The following is a 15,753-nucleotide window of genomic DNA, read 5'->3' on the forward strand; positions in this document are numbered from 1 at the left end:
CCTCTCTATAGGCTTTCACTTGTTTATTTATGTTTTCCTGCATTTCTCTAAGGTAGTTCTTCATGTCTTTCTTAAGTCCTTTAGCATCTTGATCAAATGTGGTTTTAAATCTAGATCTTGCTTTTCTGGTGTGTTTGGATATTCAGTGTTTGCTTTGGTGGGAGAATTGGGCTCTGATGGTGCCATGTAGCCTTGGTTTCTGTTGCTTGGGTTCCTGCCCTTGCCTCTCAGGCCTGTGCTGCCTTTTCCCTGAACCACCGTGCACCGGGGTCCCAGATGGCGTTAGGTGTTTTCCTCTAGAGTCAGAAATGTGTACAGAGTGTAGTCTCTTCTGACTTCCCAGGCTTCTCTGCTCCTGTGATGGTTTAGCTCTCTCTCCCATGGGATTTGGGTGTAGAGAACTGTTGATAGGGTCCCCTCAGTTCTGGGCAGTGTCTAGAGCATGGGGGACCTTTTGCTCAAGTGCCCCTATCTTCCGGTTCCCAGAGGCCCTTTACAGTTTCCTCTTGTGCCAGTGATGTGGGCAGGGTTGGTGGTCTCTTCCACTCTGCAGTCTCAGGTGTGCCCACCTGTCCAGGCGGTGAGCTCTCTCTCCCAACAGGTTTGGGAGCAGGGAGCTGTGGTTTGGAATCAACAAGTTTGGGACTGCAGACACTGAAAATGTCCGGTCCCAGAAGAATTTTGCCTTTGTGTGTCCTGAGTCCACCAGGCATGTCTCTTGGAGAAAAAAAGTTTGTCTTATCTGTTCCCGTGTCTCAAGTTGCTTGTGGGGGGCTGCTGTTCAATAATCTTTCCTTTCATGTCATTTCTTAATGGATTCCTAGCTCTTATTCTGGTTTCTCAGCCTGAGCACTGTCCCAAATGTGCATGCCATTCTTTGCAACATGTGAAGTTCAAGTTAAAATGTTTCTGTAAATACAGCAAACTAATGTCTATCCTCTAAGGTTTATAACCTCACTTTGTTTCTAAGGAAAACATTTGAAGACTTGGATTTAATGCCTAGGGTCCTAATTGTTTAGTCTATCTCCTTGACACCTGGATCAAAAATTCTTGTCCCTTGCAGTGATCTTATATCAGGGGCTAGTGGAAGACTCATCTTACTCTTTTATTTTTGTGAAATCAACTGGGGAATTTATCTATGGTAGAAAATGAAAACCTGTTCCCCTTTCAGTACTCATGAGCACCAATCCCTTTAGTCAACATTGCCTAAATTTCTTACAATGTCTAACTCCTCAGGGCCAAGATGTATAGGACAGATAATTGGGCTTTTGGTGATATCTCATCAGTGAAGTCAGAAGATATATTACATGAAACTTAAACATTTACTAGTACACGATGAATATTTCAAACTCTCAAATATCTTAATCCTGTACTTTTTGTATTGGTATCTATGGCATTGAAGTATTTTTAGCACTAATTTTGAGCTCTGTATCTGCATTATCCATACATACAATTCAATACATGTCTTTACGTTGTGTGCTTTGCTAAATATTTCTTGGAGTTAGGGATTCTCATTTAAGGGGAGGAATTAAACTCTTTATATATACATGATGATACATAGAAAATTTTATACATTAGTCAAAAAGGGAAATCTAACAATTCCTTACACAAAACATGCACGAAATCTGGAATACCACAAAAAAAACTAATGTAAGAATAAAAGGAGTTGGCAGAAGTGAATCATTTCAGCTACAAGGCACACAAAATATTTTCAACAAAGAAGAAAATTTTCTCAAAGTAAAGAAAAAGATGCCAGTAAACATACACAAAGTTTATTGAACACCAATTAGACTAAGCCAGAAAAGAAAATCCTCCTGCCACATAATAATCAAAACAGAAAAACGTCTGGAGAACAAAGAAAGAATATTAAAAGCAGTGAGGAATTATGGTAAGGTGGCATCAAAAAGAAGACCTATAGGAGTTACAGTTATTTTATAAAGAAAGCCTCTAAAAGATTGTTGGCTTTTTGTATGTTTGTGGCCATCACTTCTTTACCTTAGGGAATGTTTCTTCTATAATTTTGTTGAAGATATTTTCTGATCCTTTAATTTGGAGTCTTGGCTCTCTTCTATACCACTTATCCTATTGTTTGATCTTCTCATTGTGTCCTGGATTTCCTCTTTGTTTTTGGTAAGGTGCTTTTTGACTTTTACATTTTCTTTGACAGTTGTTTCAATGTTTTATATTTTATCTTTTACCCCTGAGATTCTCTGTTCTATCTCTTGGATTCTGGTGGTAATGATAGTATCTATGACTCCTGATCTCTTTCCTAGGTTTTCTAATTCCAAGGTTGTCTCCCTTTGCCATTTTTTATTGTTTCTATTTCCATTCTTGGATCCTGGATTGTTTGTTCAGTTCCTTCATGTTTTTTGGTTGTGTTTGAGTTTTGTCCTTTAGATGTTCTTATGCATTCTCTTTAAGGATTTCTATATTTTTAACTGTGTTCTACTGTATTTCTTAGAGGGGACTATTTATGTCCTTCTTACAGTCCTCTATCATCATCAAGAGGTGTGAGTATAAACACAAATCTTGCTTTTCTTATTGTGTTGGGATATCCAACATTTGATTTAGTTGGAGAACTGGGCTCTGATGATGCCAAGTAGTCTTGGATTCTGTTGCTTAGGTTCCTACTCTGACCTCTCACCATTTGGTTATATCTGGTGTTAGCTGGTCTTGCTATCTCTGACAGTTGCTTGACCCTCCTGTAAGCATGTGTGTCAGCACTTTTGAAGACCACCTTTCTTCCAGCAGGATCTGGGTACAGAGAGCTCTGTCACAGAGTCAACTCTTGTCACAAGCTGAAAGTACTCCCTCAGTGAATATGGGTACAGAAAGCTGTGGGACTGGGTCAGCTCCAGGGAGAGGCAGAAACTGGAAGGCCCCACAATCTCTTCTTTTATTTTCAGTGTATCTGTTGGAGGTCATTGAGCCACTTGGCCCTGAGCTTTGTACAAAGCAATAAGAATGGATCAATTTGTAGTATTCTACATGTTTACCTCTCTTGAACCACACCATTTGTTAAATGCTGTCTTTTCCCCACTGGATTCTTTTAGATCCTTTTGTTGCCTAAATGCTCTGCCTAAAAATTTGAGCCCTATATTGGATAAGTAGGGAGAGAGGGGGAATCCTTTTCTACTCCCTGATTTTACTGGGATTCTTTCAAGTTTCTCTCCATTTAGTTTGTTGTTGGCTATTGTTTTAGTATATATTGTTTTTACTATGTTTAGATATGGGCTTGCATTACTGGTTTTCCCAAAACTTTCATCATCAATGGGTGTTCAATTTTGTCAAATGCTTTCTCAGCATCTAATGAGATGAGTATTTAGTTTTCAGTGCGAGTTTGTTTATATAGTGGATAGTGTTGATGTATTTCCAGATGTGGAACCATTCCTACATCCCTGGGATGAAGCTTACTTGATCATTGTGTATGTTCTCAGAGTTTTTTTGAGAATTTTATTAAGTAATTTTGCATTGATATTCATATGAAAATTGGTCCGAAGTTCTTCTTCTTTGTTGGTTCTTGTGTGTTTAAGGTGTAGGCCTAAATGTGAGTTCATGGATTGAATTGGGTATTGTTCCCTCTCTATTTTGTGGACTAGCTTGATATATATATATATATATATATATATATATATATATATATATATATATATATATATATATATATATATATTGGTATTAGGTGTTCTTTGAAGATCTGATAGAATCCTGCACCAAACCTGACTGGTCCTTGGATTCTTTTGGTTTGGAGACTTCATGACTGCTTGTACTTCTTTACGGGTTATGTGAATATTTAGATTGTTTATCTGATCCTGATTTAACTTTGGTAATTCGTATCTGTTTAGAAAGTTGTGCATTCATCCAGATTTTCTTGTTTTATTCAGTATAGGCTTTTATCTATTATGGAAAAGTTTAATTTTTGAGTTCAAAGAACCATGCTTAAAGGGATTTAGGTAATATGTAATTTATAGCCATCCATATCTAGAGAGTTTTTAGGGAAGGATATTTTGCTTATATTAGTAACCATTTGAGTTACTTTATTGGTATATATGCTCAAATTAATGTCCTTGTTCAAGAGTTATGTCAGAGACTCCACCGTGCCTTCCCTGCAGTGTTCAGAAACATTTCTAAAGCCCAGATTCATTCTATCATGATGAGCCTGCCCTTTCCTACAGTTTTATGTGAAGATGTGTTGCTCTTCACAGAGAAGGATCTGTTTTGATAACTGACATATAAAAATATCAATACTGCTTGTAAGGTTGCTTTTGATCCATTATAAAAAATCAAAAAAAATTTATATATTTATTCATATGCAGATATCATACCATTTTTAAAGCACTGGCCATTCTACCGGCCTTTAATCGATTGTCTCATCAATAAATACTGCAGATGCATCACAGTTAATGTATTTGGCTATATTTATGTATATGTGTTTGTGGGTATTTCCCATAATATGGAATTGTTTATTTCCTGTGTTTGCTTGAATCTCTGCATCAGGGAGAAACAAAGAAAGAAATTAAAATCTTTCTAGAATTCACAGAAAAGGAAGGCACAACATAGCCAATTTCATGGGGCATAGTAATAGCAGTGCTAAGAGGAAAGTTCCTAAAATTAGGTGCCTTGTTAAAGTAATTATCCTCCTTGGTTTGTAGTTTTATCTAATATTTAATGTGGGGCTTGGATTGTGGATATATATTGTTTGAACTTTTACTTGTCTTTAAATTTCTCATTTTCTCTATCTATGGTGAATGAGAATTTGGTTCAGCATATCAGTCTATGTGGCATCTGTGTTTTTGTTTTGTTTTGTATTAAGAGGATGCAAGATATCTGACGGGACCTTTTAGCTTTTAGAATATTTGTGAAATCAGCTGTAATTCTTATAGGCCTTATTTTTGATGCTACCTTAATAATATCCCTCACTGCTTTTAATATTCTGACTTTGTTCTTCAGATTTTCTGTTTTGATTATTATGTGACAGGAGGATTTCCTTTTCTGGTCTAACTGGTGTTCTATAAGCTTTCTGTATGCTTATAGGCATTTTTTTCTTTACAGTGACAAAACTTTCTTGTATGGTTTTGTCGAAAACATTTTATGTGCCTTGGGACTGGAATACTTCACTTTTGCCAACTTCTATCATTTTTAAGTTAGGTCTTTCCATGGTATTCCAGATTTCCTGATTAGTTTGTGTAATGGTATTTATGTTCAATATGTATAGTTTTTTTTCTATTTTATCTTCTATGCTTGAATATCTCTCTTCCATATATTGTATTATATTACTGATGCTTGCTTTCTTTTTCATGTTCACTTTCCTAGGATTGCTATCTTTAGGAATCCCTCAGTTTTGGTTTTCTTTATTGCCTCTGTTTCCATTTTCACATCACTTACAGTTTTATACACTTGTTTTCTTTTTATTGCTTTTCATATATATATATATATATATATATATATATATATATATATTTAAGGGATTTGTGTGTTGCTTTTTAAAGACCTTTACATGCTCCTCAATTTCCTTAACGGATTAATACATCTGCTCTTAAGAGGCATATATCATCTTTGTTAGATTGCATTTAATGTCATTTTCTTGTGCTTCAGTTGTATTATGTTATTCATGGATGCTATAGTAGAATAGCTTTGCACTGAAGTAGTTATACTGCCATAGATGTTATAGATTGTGTTGTATTCAGGGCCTTTTGCCATGTATATCACCGTTGCCCCTGAATGTTCCTATTGTAGTATGTATTGGGAGGGGATTTAGCCCAGAACTCCATGTGTGGCCTTCCTTGGATGGATATCCTTATACTGTGTCATTCCTAATTACCATGTTTCTATGGTTCAGGTTCTGCAGGTCTGATGAACATGTTCAGAGCAATGGTGGTAGAAGAAAGTCCTACTTGGAAAGTAGACTACTCAGAGCCACTTAGGGTGTACCAGAAGCCTGAAAGAAAAAGAGAGCTTTGTGATGAAAGAAAAGCTAACATCAAAAGTTAAGACTCCCAGGTCTGATAAAGTTAGAGAGGTGATAAGAGGAACATGGATGTCGACTGGTGTCAGCAGACTGCTGAAGGCAACTTGGTGAGTACAAAATTATTCAGAGAGCAGGTGAGATGGGTGGCAGAAAGGAAGATAATCTACATGAGTCAGAATCACAGGTTTAATGAATGAGGGGTGAGATGTAGCTGGAAAATGAAGGTCCCCCTGGGATATCAGGCTTTTCAGGGAAACTTGGCATGTCCTAATGATTTCAGTAAGTAGTTATTATGAATGAGGGAAGGGAAGGTTTCTTATATGCTTCACGATCCACAGGTCTGATCAAGGTTGGTGGAGAGAGAATTGAATTCCAGCAAGCAGAATATAGCTGATTGCTGAGGAGAGATTCTACATTTAATTTAGTATTGACAGGATTGGCATAAAGTAGCAGGAATCAAATTAGGCAATGTCATTTCTTGATCCATTCCAGGAAAATTGCATTCTTCATAGCCACATTCCATGGTGAAAGTATATCAGGAAAATCACCTGCTAGCCTTTATTCTCACCTAGATGGCCGTGACAATTTACCTTCCCATGTGTTATAGATTATACTCAAGTGGTTATGTTCAGTAACATCTGAATTTCTTTTTCTTCACCATCTTACATTTCCCATGAGTACCAATTCGCATAGGTTTATTCAGTCTTTTCTCTAGATATAATATGGGCTCTTTTTCATGTCTAGCCTCTTTTTAAAGAAAATGACAAGATGGGATTATATGATATATTACGTTTGATTTGACTAAATTTAACTGTAAGTCAGAGGATAATTTAGGAGATCATGGCTCTGAACCCTGTTCTTTTGGTACTATTATTTCCTTACAAAGGTAGCTACCTCGGAAGAGCCTTATCAGTTTCCATTAGATACATTTTTTGAATATTCCATTATTTAATTTAAAATATTTTACATATTCACTTTATATCTTTCTCACTGCCCCCTTCCAGGTCAACTTCTCCTACAGTCCTTCCCCTATAGATTGCCTATCTTATACAAAGCAATGCCCACTTGAATGTCTTAAGACCCCTTCCCTTATATAGGCTATACTCATTAGTGTATTCATATAACTGTGATCATGTCCAACAGACAAACAAAGATGGAGTCTCTTGGTGTTAGAGAGATGAAGTAGCAAATGAGGTAGGTAGAAAAATGTTCTATGTTTAGAAGGAATTGCCAGATCAGTAGGAATTTAAATGTTTGTATACAGCGTCTAAGACATGATGCTAAAAGAAAAATGTGAATGCAACATTTTTGAAATCTTCCTGGGCCCAGGGTCTTGATATTCATCTATTACATGGTGTGAATTAATATAAGGTTACTTGGGCTCTAAGTTTCACAATTTTTTTTATTGAAGTAATATCTGTTTCTCATGATGATTGGTATTCTTGCGTAAAAATCATACTTATTATTGTCTAGTTTTCTTCAATGTGTTTTCTTAGTTTTATCTTTTTGTCTCAATGGTGTAGAGAATATCCTGTTTTTGTCCTTCATTCTGGCTTTTCTCAGTTCTGGTATTCATGGGTCTGAACTCTTCAGTTCTGGCTGCAAAATTTCAAAACCAGAGCAAGGCATCCAACAATAACAGTGATATTCAAAATATTTTTGCCATAGTTAGCACACACACCGAGCAGTAGCTTCAGAAGATCTAGAAGACTGAAGATCCAAGAAAAGCAAGAATGGTCGTTCTATACAATATCCTGCTGGGCCAGCCTGGGTCCATCCTGGAAATATACTTTTCTTTCTTGTTCTCCTACACTGTGTCTTTATCCTTTCTACATATCCTTCAATACCCAAAGAACCATTCCTTTAATGTTGTTCCTTGGAATATTCCTGGCTTTTTTTCCCGATTCCTCAGTTTAGATTTTCCTGTAAATATTAAGGTTATTCTCAATATGCCATTGTCAAGTAACTGGACTTCCTAAAACATGACAATTTTATCTTTTTCCACAAACACACATAGCTTTGCTGTGTTTCTCCTGAATACATACGCCCAGATTATCTTTAACATGTAGGGTTCTGAATTTTTCGATCTAACATCTGACTCTGGGATTAAGATAACCCGTCCGTCGCAGTGCTGTTATTTCAGTGCTGGAGGGAGTTCCATTCTCCATTGTCACAGAAATTTCTTTTTCAAATTACCTGAGATCATCTATGATAGAAAAAGACACAATGTTCCACTTTCATGCATCATGAGCAATGTTCAGTGCATTTAGTCAACAGTTCTCAGTGTTTGTCTAGAGTATAATCCTAAGAACTTGGAGACAGAGAATATGTATTTGTGCTTCAAATAACATTCTACCAGGAAATTAATATAGATTTTACATGAAAGTATATGTACTTAATATGTGCATATTGTACCAGCACAGCATGAACATTTCAAACTCTCAGCTATTTAAATACTGAAATTTTGTATTGACATTAATGACATTAGTAAAATCTTATCATTAATATTGAAAGTCAGATAAAGCTCTCATATTGCTTATCCTTAGATATATCCCAATGCTTGTCAATACAATGTGTAATTTTGCCAAATATTTTGCTGTTGGAAGAAGTCACACCTTAGTGAAATTTATTATTTGGAGCTTGGTCTAACTTTCATATAGAGGAAATAATTTTTATCTAAATGGAGGAGAAAAACTGCATAATCTTCATGATGAAATGATGATCATGGGAGAAAACCTCTTTTTATGTTTCTGATCTTGCTTCTTTTAACCATTGTTAGGTAATTTTTTGGCCTCTTCTTCACATATTAATAACAGTTTTCTAGGCTCTAGTTTATCTATTTAATTCCTCCCTGAAATAACACCAAATATTTGAATTGTATATCTTTCATGTCTTTATATCTAGCAACACTTGTGCTTCTACTTTCTGACTGTTTTGCGCCAAAGTGGCAGTATTATCTCTTTCCTTTGGATATGAATCATTGGAAATCTTTTTTATAGGTATTTGTTTGAAAAAGAAACCTATGCAGCTGAATTTCCAGTTTCATTTCTCTCCTTTCTAAGACATGCAAACTTTCCTCATTAAAGTCCTTTTTTAATGAGCCCTCTTTAAAGCTAACATGGTTACAGCTGCAGAATATGTGTTTTTGTTGGTGTACTTGTCTCTTATCTTCAAGAACACTCATTGGTTTTACTTTACCACACTCATGAAAATTAAAAAAAAGCACAAATCATCTCATATTTTACGGTTCAACCTCTTCTTGTTCCTTCTCAGTTTAGAATTCAAGGATAATGGTGACCGACAAATACCATGCTTCAGAATTAATGTTATTTTATATGAACATTTTCTCTGCGTAGCACATTTAATGCTATCTTATATGAACATTTTCTCTGCCTAACACATTAAATCATTACATGTAATATCAATCACTTTAAAGTTCTTAGGAGCTAGGAAAATGGAGCAATAGTTTTTGTCACAATATAACTGCCATTGTGGCCTCTAAAATATTTCTCAATATTAGCATGTTTGTGCTTTAATATTCCATGAGCCAGTCTTAAAGTGTTCATAATTCTCTGACAATTCAGATTTTACAAAGTGCTTCTAGGATGACCCATTTAGTTCACCTTACAGCATCTGAGGACTTTTCTATTCTTCAGCTCAAAACACCTTCAGATATCATCAATAGACAACATTTAAAAGACTGAGAATCAGGTACTCATATTTATCATACCAATGTACCTACAGCTTCTATCTTACTACTTATTTTCTACCTTAGTTTCTTCCCTCACTGTTAAGACAAAACCACAGAGAAATAAGAGAAGGAAAGGCTTATTATTACCTTCAGGTGCATGTTTTAGTTGTCAATAGAAGAAAATTACATAAATCTCATAGAGTATCTGACTGACCATTTCATATATGTGTATAAATGAAACAATATGGAATGTTCATGAAAAACATATATATATATATATATATATATATATATATATATATATATATATATGTTATTTTTCCAGAGTTGTAAAGTCTGAAAAATCTCATGTGTTGTTAATTCCATCTTATACTTTGAATTTCATTGCACATAAACTTGCTTCTATACTCTGTAAGCAAATTAATTTTACAGGTAATCCTAAATTTACTATGGAGATCTCAGTACACACAATCACAAACATAAATCTCTTTCCATTTTTTCATATACTCAGGTCTTTGATAGGGAAATTTTCTCAAATCATTTTTCTCTCATAATTATCTTCATGTATGTTTATTATTCATGTATGTTTATTATTCATGTTCTTCCTTTTTAAAAAAATTAATCTAATTCTATTTATGATTGTTTCTCTTTCTAGAACATGATTCAAGGTGCTATCAGTAGGTTAAATCATAAACTTTACATTACTCTGTATTAAAGATTCTATAAGAAGTGTATCCTCTGTTACATCTGACTTTCTCTATCTGAACATCTGACTTTCCTCATGGGATTTAGCCACACATCAAATAAAAGCTATCATTTATTTTTGGGTTCTCAACCAAATCAAATGCCAAGCTTGTTCTGCCATCTCATCATTGATTTAATTTAATTTAATTTAATTAATTCCATATTCTGTTCCATGATTTTTTTCTCATATAGATTCCTATTTTTACACAAGCAAGTTTGCTCTGAGCAATTTACCAGCTTATATTGAATGTCTTGAGCCACAGAATTTTTGGTTTGCCTTAAATCTCTTCAGCCCCTACTACTTTTGAGATTATCTTTGTTAGTGTGTGTGTGTGTGTGTGTGTGTGTGTGTGTGTGTGTGTGTGTGTGTTGGGGCATTTGTTTAATCAGTATAGTTGAGCCAGATATGTAGCAAAATATGACCTTCACACATCCCATTGAGATATATCACCAAACAACACACTTTTAATAAAAGACGAAGGAAAATGTCATGTGTTCAGAAGTTTCCATGAAGGTTGACACTCAAGCATCAGTTTAAGGGGACTAATGAATTGTGCTAAAGGAACAAGGTTTGAAGTATAAGCTTAGCAAGACCTTCCTGGATCTGTCTCTTGATTTACATCTCACACATGGGATGAATTATTATAAAGTTCTCATATTCAATAGCTAAGTATCATAAACTGAATTTATTTCTGTAATGTGTGTTTGACAAGATGGCTGGCAAACCCCAGTATACTCCCCTTATAGCTTGGATAAATTATTTGTGTCCTATTTTAATAAAATTTTTTGGCAAGATCAAACAAAATAAAATAGAACAAACCAAACCAAACCAAGAAACCAAACAACCAAACAAGAACAAGGACAACAAGTACAACAAATAATCAAACCACCACCACTAACAACAATAAACTCTCCATGATCTACAGAATGCTCTTCAACTTCTATTCCTTGCATTTGTACACAGTTCTAATTTTCATGTGTATCTTTGTGCTATGTGTCACAATACGGCACTATATCTTGCTGGGCAAATGGCTACATTTTCTAAATGCACTACTCTTACATGTCCTATTCTCTCTTCTTTACATATGCCTCCATATGTAAAGAAATAATAAAATCAAATAATCTCATCTCATGTCCACCTCTTTATGAATTCTGACAATTTTTCTGTTTCCTCTTCTCAGACTCTGCCTTGCCTAAATGGGTCATTCTTTACTTGCCAAGTTCTGGTCACCTTGACTTTCATATTTATCACATGGCAAACATATCTCTCACCGCAAACATCTAACTTCACTCTTTTTCTCAAAAATCATATGCAGAGTGAGCATAATGCCTAGGGTCCTCCTAGTCCAGTATTGAGGTTTGCACATGGTTCATTATCTGGAGTCCTTCACATTTTATTATATCATTTGATGGAGAGAATTCCATGCAACATTTCCTGAGAAGTTTATTTGACAAATTTAAGAGGTGAGACTTTATTCTGAAAAAGATACAGTATTCCATTTTCAGGACCCATGAACACAGTACAACAATTCTCTACACTTTCCAGAATTATTTGTTGGTTTAATCCCCAGGACCCTGAGAAACAGAACATGTGAAGGTATTTACAGTGACTTTGCAACTGGAAGTTGATCATATATAGATCTTGAAAGCTTTTTTGTATTGAATTATATCAATATAAGTTTAGCATTCTAAAAGCACTCAATTGTTTTAATATTTTGCACTGGATATTGGTATCAATGATGTTGGTAATATTTCACTCTTAATAGTGAATGTCAGCAAACCTCTGGTGTTTGATTATTTTTTCGTAAAAATTCTAATGCTTTTCATTAAGTACTGGTGTTTCCAGAAATGTACCATGTGCTAATGAGTAAACATATAGTTGGATCTCCTTTTCAGAACATTTTCTGCAATTGATAGGTACATAGAAAAATCCATATAGAAGAAAGGGACTAATCCTCCACATCTGCATTAATATGACATGAAGAATTTGTTTTCTGTTTCTGACTTGTCCTTTCATCACAGCTAGGAAATGTTTATTGAACTTCCTTAGTCATATTCATCCTAACTTTGGAGAGTTTTTCAGTTCATAGTTTACCAAGAAAATGTTCTTCTCTTTCCATGATGGTATATTTGTACCAAAAAAATCTAAAAGTCATATCCTGTGTTGAAGAAGAGAGCTCTTATAGGCTGTGTGTCTGCTGCTGTACTTAAAGTGATATGCAACCTAGGCTCATAAGTCTGCTCGAGTGATTTTGCTATTGTAAGAGCTCCAGTGGGTCACAAAATTTTCCTGATTTCAAGACAGGAGTGTGTCAGTCATGTAACAAATGAAGAATTCTACAGTTATTTTCACCCATCACTATGTATCTTTTTATCAGGTGGGTCTCCTATCAACAACCTAATAGTTTTCTATGTCTGCCTTATCGACTGAAGCCCGACATCAGGTAACTTTTGACACACAAAGGTAGTAAAGTTTTCTGAGTATCCTGTGGAATTTAAAAATGATCCTATAAAACCAATTCACTATATTCCATGACAAAGGACAAAGGAAGAGAGCAGACTGAGTTCAGTTGAGAAGAATCAGAACCCCTATCGGCATATCTACCCTATCTACCAACATCCAGACATATACATCAAAGCAAGGTTTGTTTTCTGTGTGTTTTGTTAGAGTAGGCTTTCTGATGGTAACCAAGAGAAACAATTTCCTTTATCTCACATTTCTACAATTATATTTGAAGAACAGATGGTCAGGCCTAGCAATCTAGACACTACATAAACAGACTTTTGTATATTATTGTTTTCTAATTTCTCTTCGACTTTAAATTCCCTTTACCTTTCTAACCTATATACAAGTACCCTTCAACATTCCTGGAATTTTCTTATTATTAATATATGCTTAACCTTTTAATTTTGATTGTTTTATTATTCACAGGTTACAAATTATTCATTGAAACTTGATAGACACACAATAAAACTTCATCTATATCTCTCACAAGAATCTGCCAATTACCCATGAAAGGCTTGAAGAGTATTGTCATTGAGCCTATCTGCACTTCACTAATGATTGTTAAGAACACTCTCGTATGGTGGCCTTGAGTTGTGAGGCTGTGTTAGATTTCCCCTGTCACATCTGATTGTTCCCTTCTTCACCATCTGACTTTGTTAATTGGTTTCAAGTTGTCCCCTATCTTCTCGATCAGAATCAGAAGTCCTTCACAGAGCTCTCATATCTGGCCTGAAGTGAGTTACCCCTGACCTTTTCTAAGAGATGGTTCTTTGTCAAATATACAGAATGACTCTATACTGTGCAAAAGAAGACAAGATGTTCCCTTTTTATGACTCAAGAGAACCAGTTAATCTATTCAGTCAACAAACCACCCAGAGATTACTCCCCAATACCCAGATTTGGAAATAGAGAATAAGTGAATGGGTATTGAGTGAAATTTTATCAGGCAATCCATCAGAGAAATCACTTGAAAAAGCATGTAATTAAATATTCATCTGTACACTCTTAGCCCTCCAAAATACACAACCATTATTACAGTATATTTTTGCATTGGTATTAGTAATGTTGATAATATCTGAATAGTAATGTTTAACGTGACTAGCAGGAATGCAGAACTGCATCTTTATCATTTGAAACAGTCCTTATTATTATCATCATCATTATTATTATTATCATCATCATCATCATCATCATCATTATTATTATTTCTGAAAACAAGCTGTATTTAAATAAGAATTTAAATACATTACATAACATTGAAACTGGAAGGGAAAAGTAAACCAATAGACCAGTTTGTTCCTTTACATGGAACTGGGCTGCAACTCATTTTGAGTTGAAGTCTCTACAGTTAGCCACAAGGTCAATGGGACCAGCTTGATTTTTGCTCCCTTGTAAGTTTAACTGATATCAGGCTGATCTTACCCTTCATGTTTCATCATCCCTTCGTTAGTATAGATCTGCCTAAAAAGAATGCCCTAGTGTTGAGGTAATGTCCATGACTTCTCTAGGAAGTTGGCCCTTCCTGATTTCTGCCTACCTGATCAGACACCAGGGGTTATTTTTATGGCCACAGACTCCATCTTGTGACATGGCTGGGGCAGTTACCCATACTCTTGGTCAACTGAGCTGTTCAAATGGTGATACTCTTCTAGGGTAAGGGTCTCTATCAAGGGAGTCCCAAGGAACTTTTCGTCAGACAGCCTCTGGGCAGTTCTTGTCTTTCCTGAAACCCTGTTATTGCTTTTTTTCAGGGTAGAAACTGTCAGGGATTGCTGCTTAACCTGTGTAAATGAGGGACTTCAAGACCTGGCTTTTTTCAGTTTATTGCATGAAGGAGTTATACTAGTCCAAATTAAAAGTGGACCCTAAATGAATACATTAGACAAGCTGTGAGGTTTCTAAACTCGTGACAAGGGACAGAAGGGAAGTTCTACTCATTGCAAGGAAATCTTCACTTAAGCTTCAGAGAGCCACAAGCACTTAAAATCCATAAATCTTCAGCTGATTGTCCTTAGCCAGTCCAATTTCTATCAGGAACTGTCATATATTCTTGTTCTGGTCATCTTGTAACTGAATTATTTCTCCATATTCTGCATGTTCAATTACAGTACCATTGCCAGCAAATTTCTTCTTAGATGCCTTCACTAGTTTCTTTCTTTAAATTTTTTATTAGATATATTTCTTTACTTATATTTCAAATGTTATTCCCTGTCTGAGTTTCCTGTCCACAGCCCTCTTCTCCTCCACTCCCCCTCACCCATAGAGATATTCCCTCTATACATTGTCCTTATTGCCCTCACCCTCATATTCCCCTGCACTGGGGTTCCCACCTTCACAGGACCTATGGCTTCCCCTTCGCCTGATGTCCCAACAAGGCTATTCTCTGCTAAATATAAAGTTGGAGCCCTGGGTCAGTCCATGTATAGTCTTTCTGTAGTTGTTTAGTCCCTGGAAGCTCTGGTGTATTGGCATTGTGTTTTTTATGGGGTTGCAAGCTCCTTCAACTCTTTCAATACTTCCTCTAAATTCCCGAAGGGTGTCCTGTTCTCAGTTCACTGGTGTGCTGCTAGTACTTACCTTTGCATTGGACATGCTCTTGAAATGTATCTCAGGAGAGATCTATATCCGGTCCCTTTCAGCATGTACTGTTTAGCTTCATCAATCGTACCTAGATTTGGTGGCTGTAAATATATGGTCCACATGTGGGGTAGGTTTGAATGGCCGTTCCTTCTGTCACTGCTCTACACTTTGCTTCCACAACCCCTCCCATGGATAATTTGTTCCCCTTCTAAGGAGTATGATCATCCGTATTTTTGTCCTCCTTCTTGAGCTTCCTGTGGTCTG

Source organism: Rattus norvegicus, chromosome 3 (genome assembly GCF_036323735.1).
Source record: "Rattus norvegicus strain BN/NHsdMcwi chromosome 3, GRCr8, whole genome shotgun sequence".
NCBI lineage: Eukaryota > Metazoa > Chordata > Mammalia > Rodentia > Muridae > Rattus > Rattus norvegicus.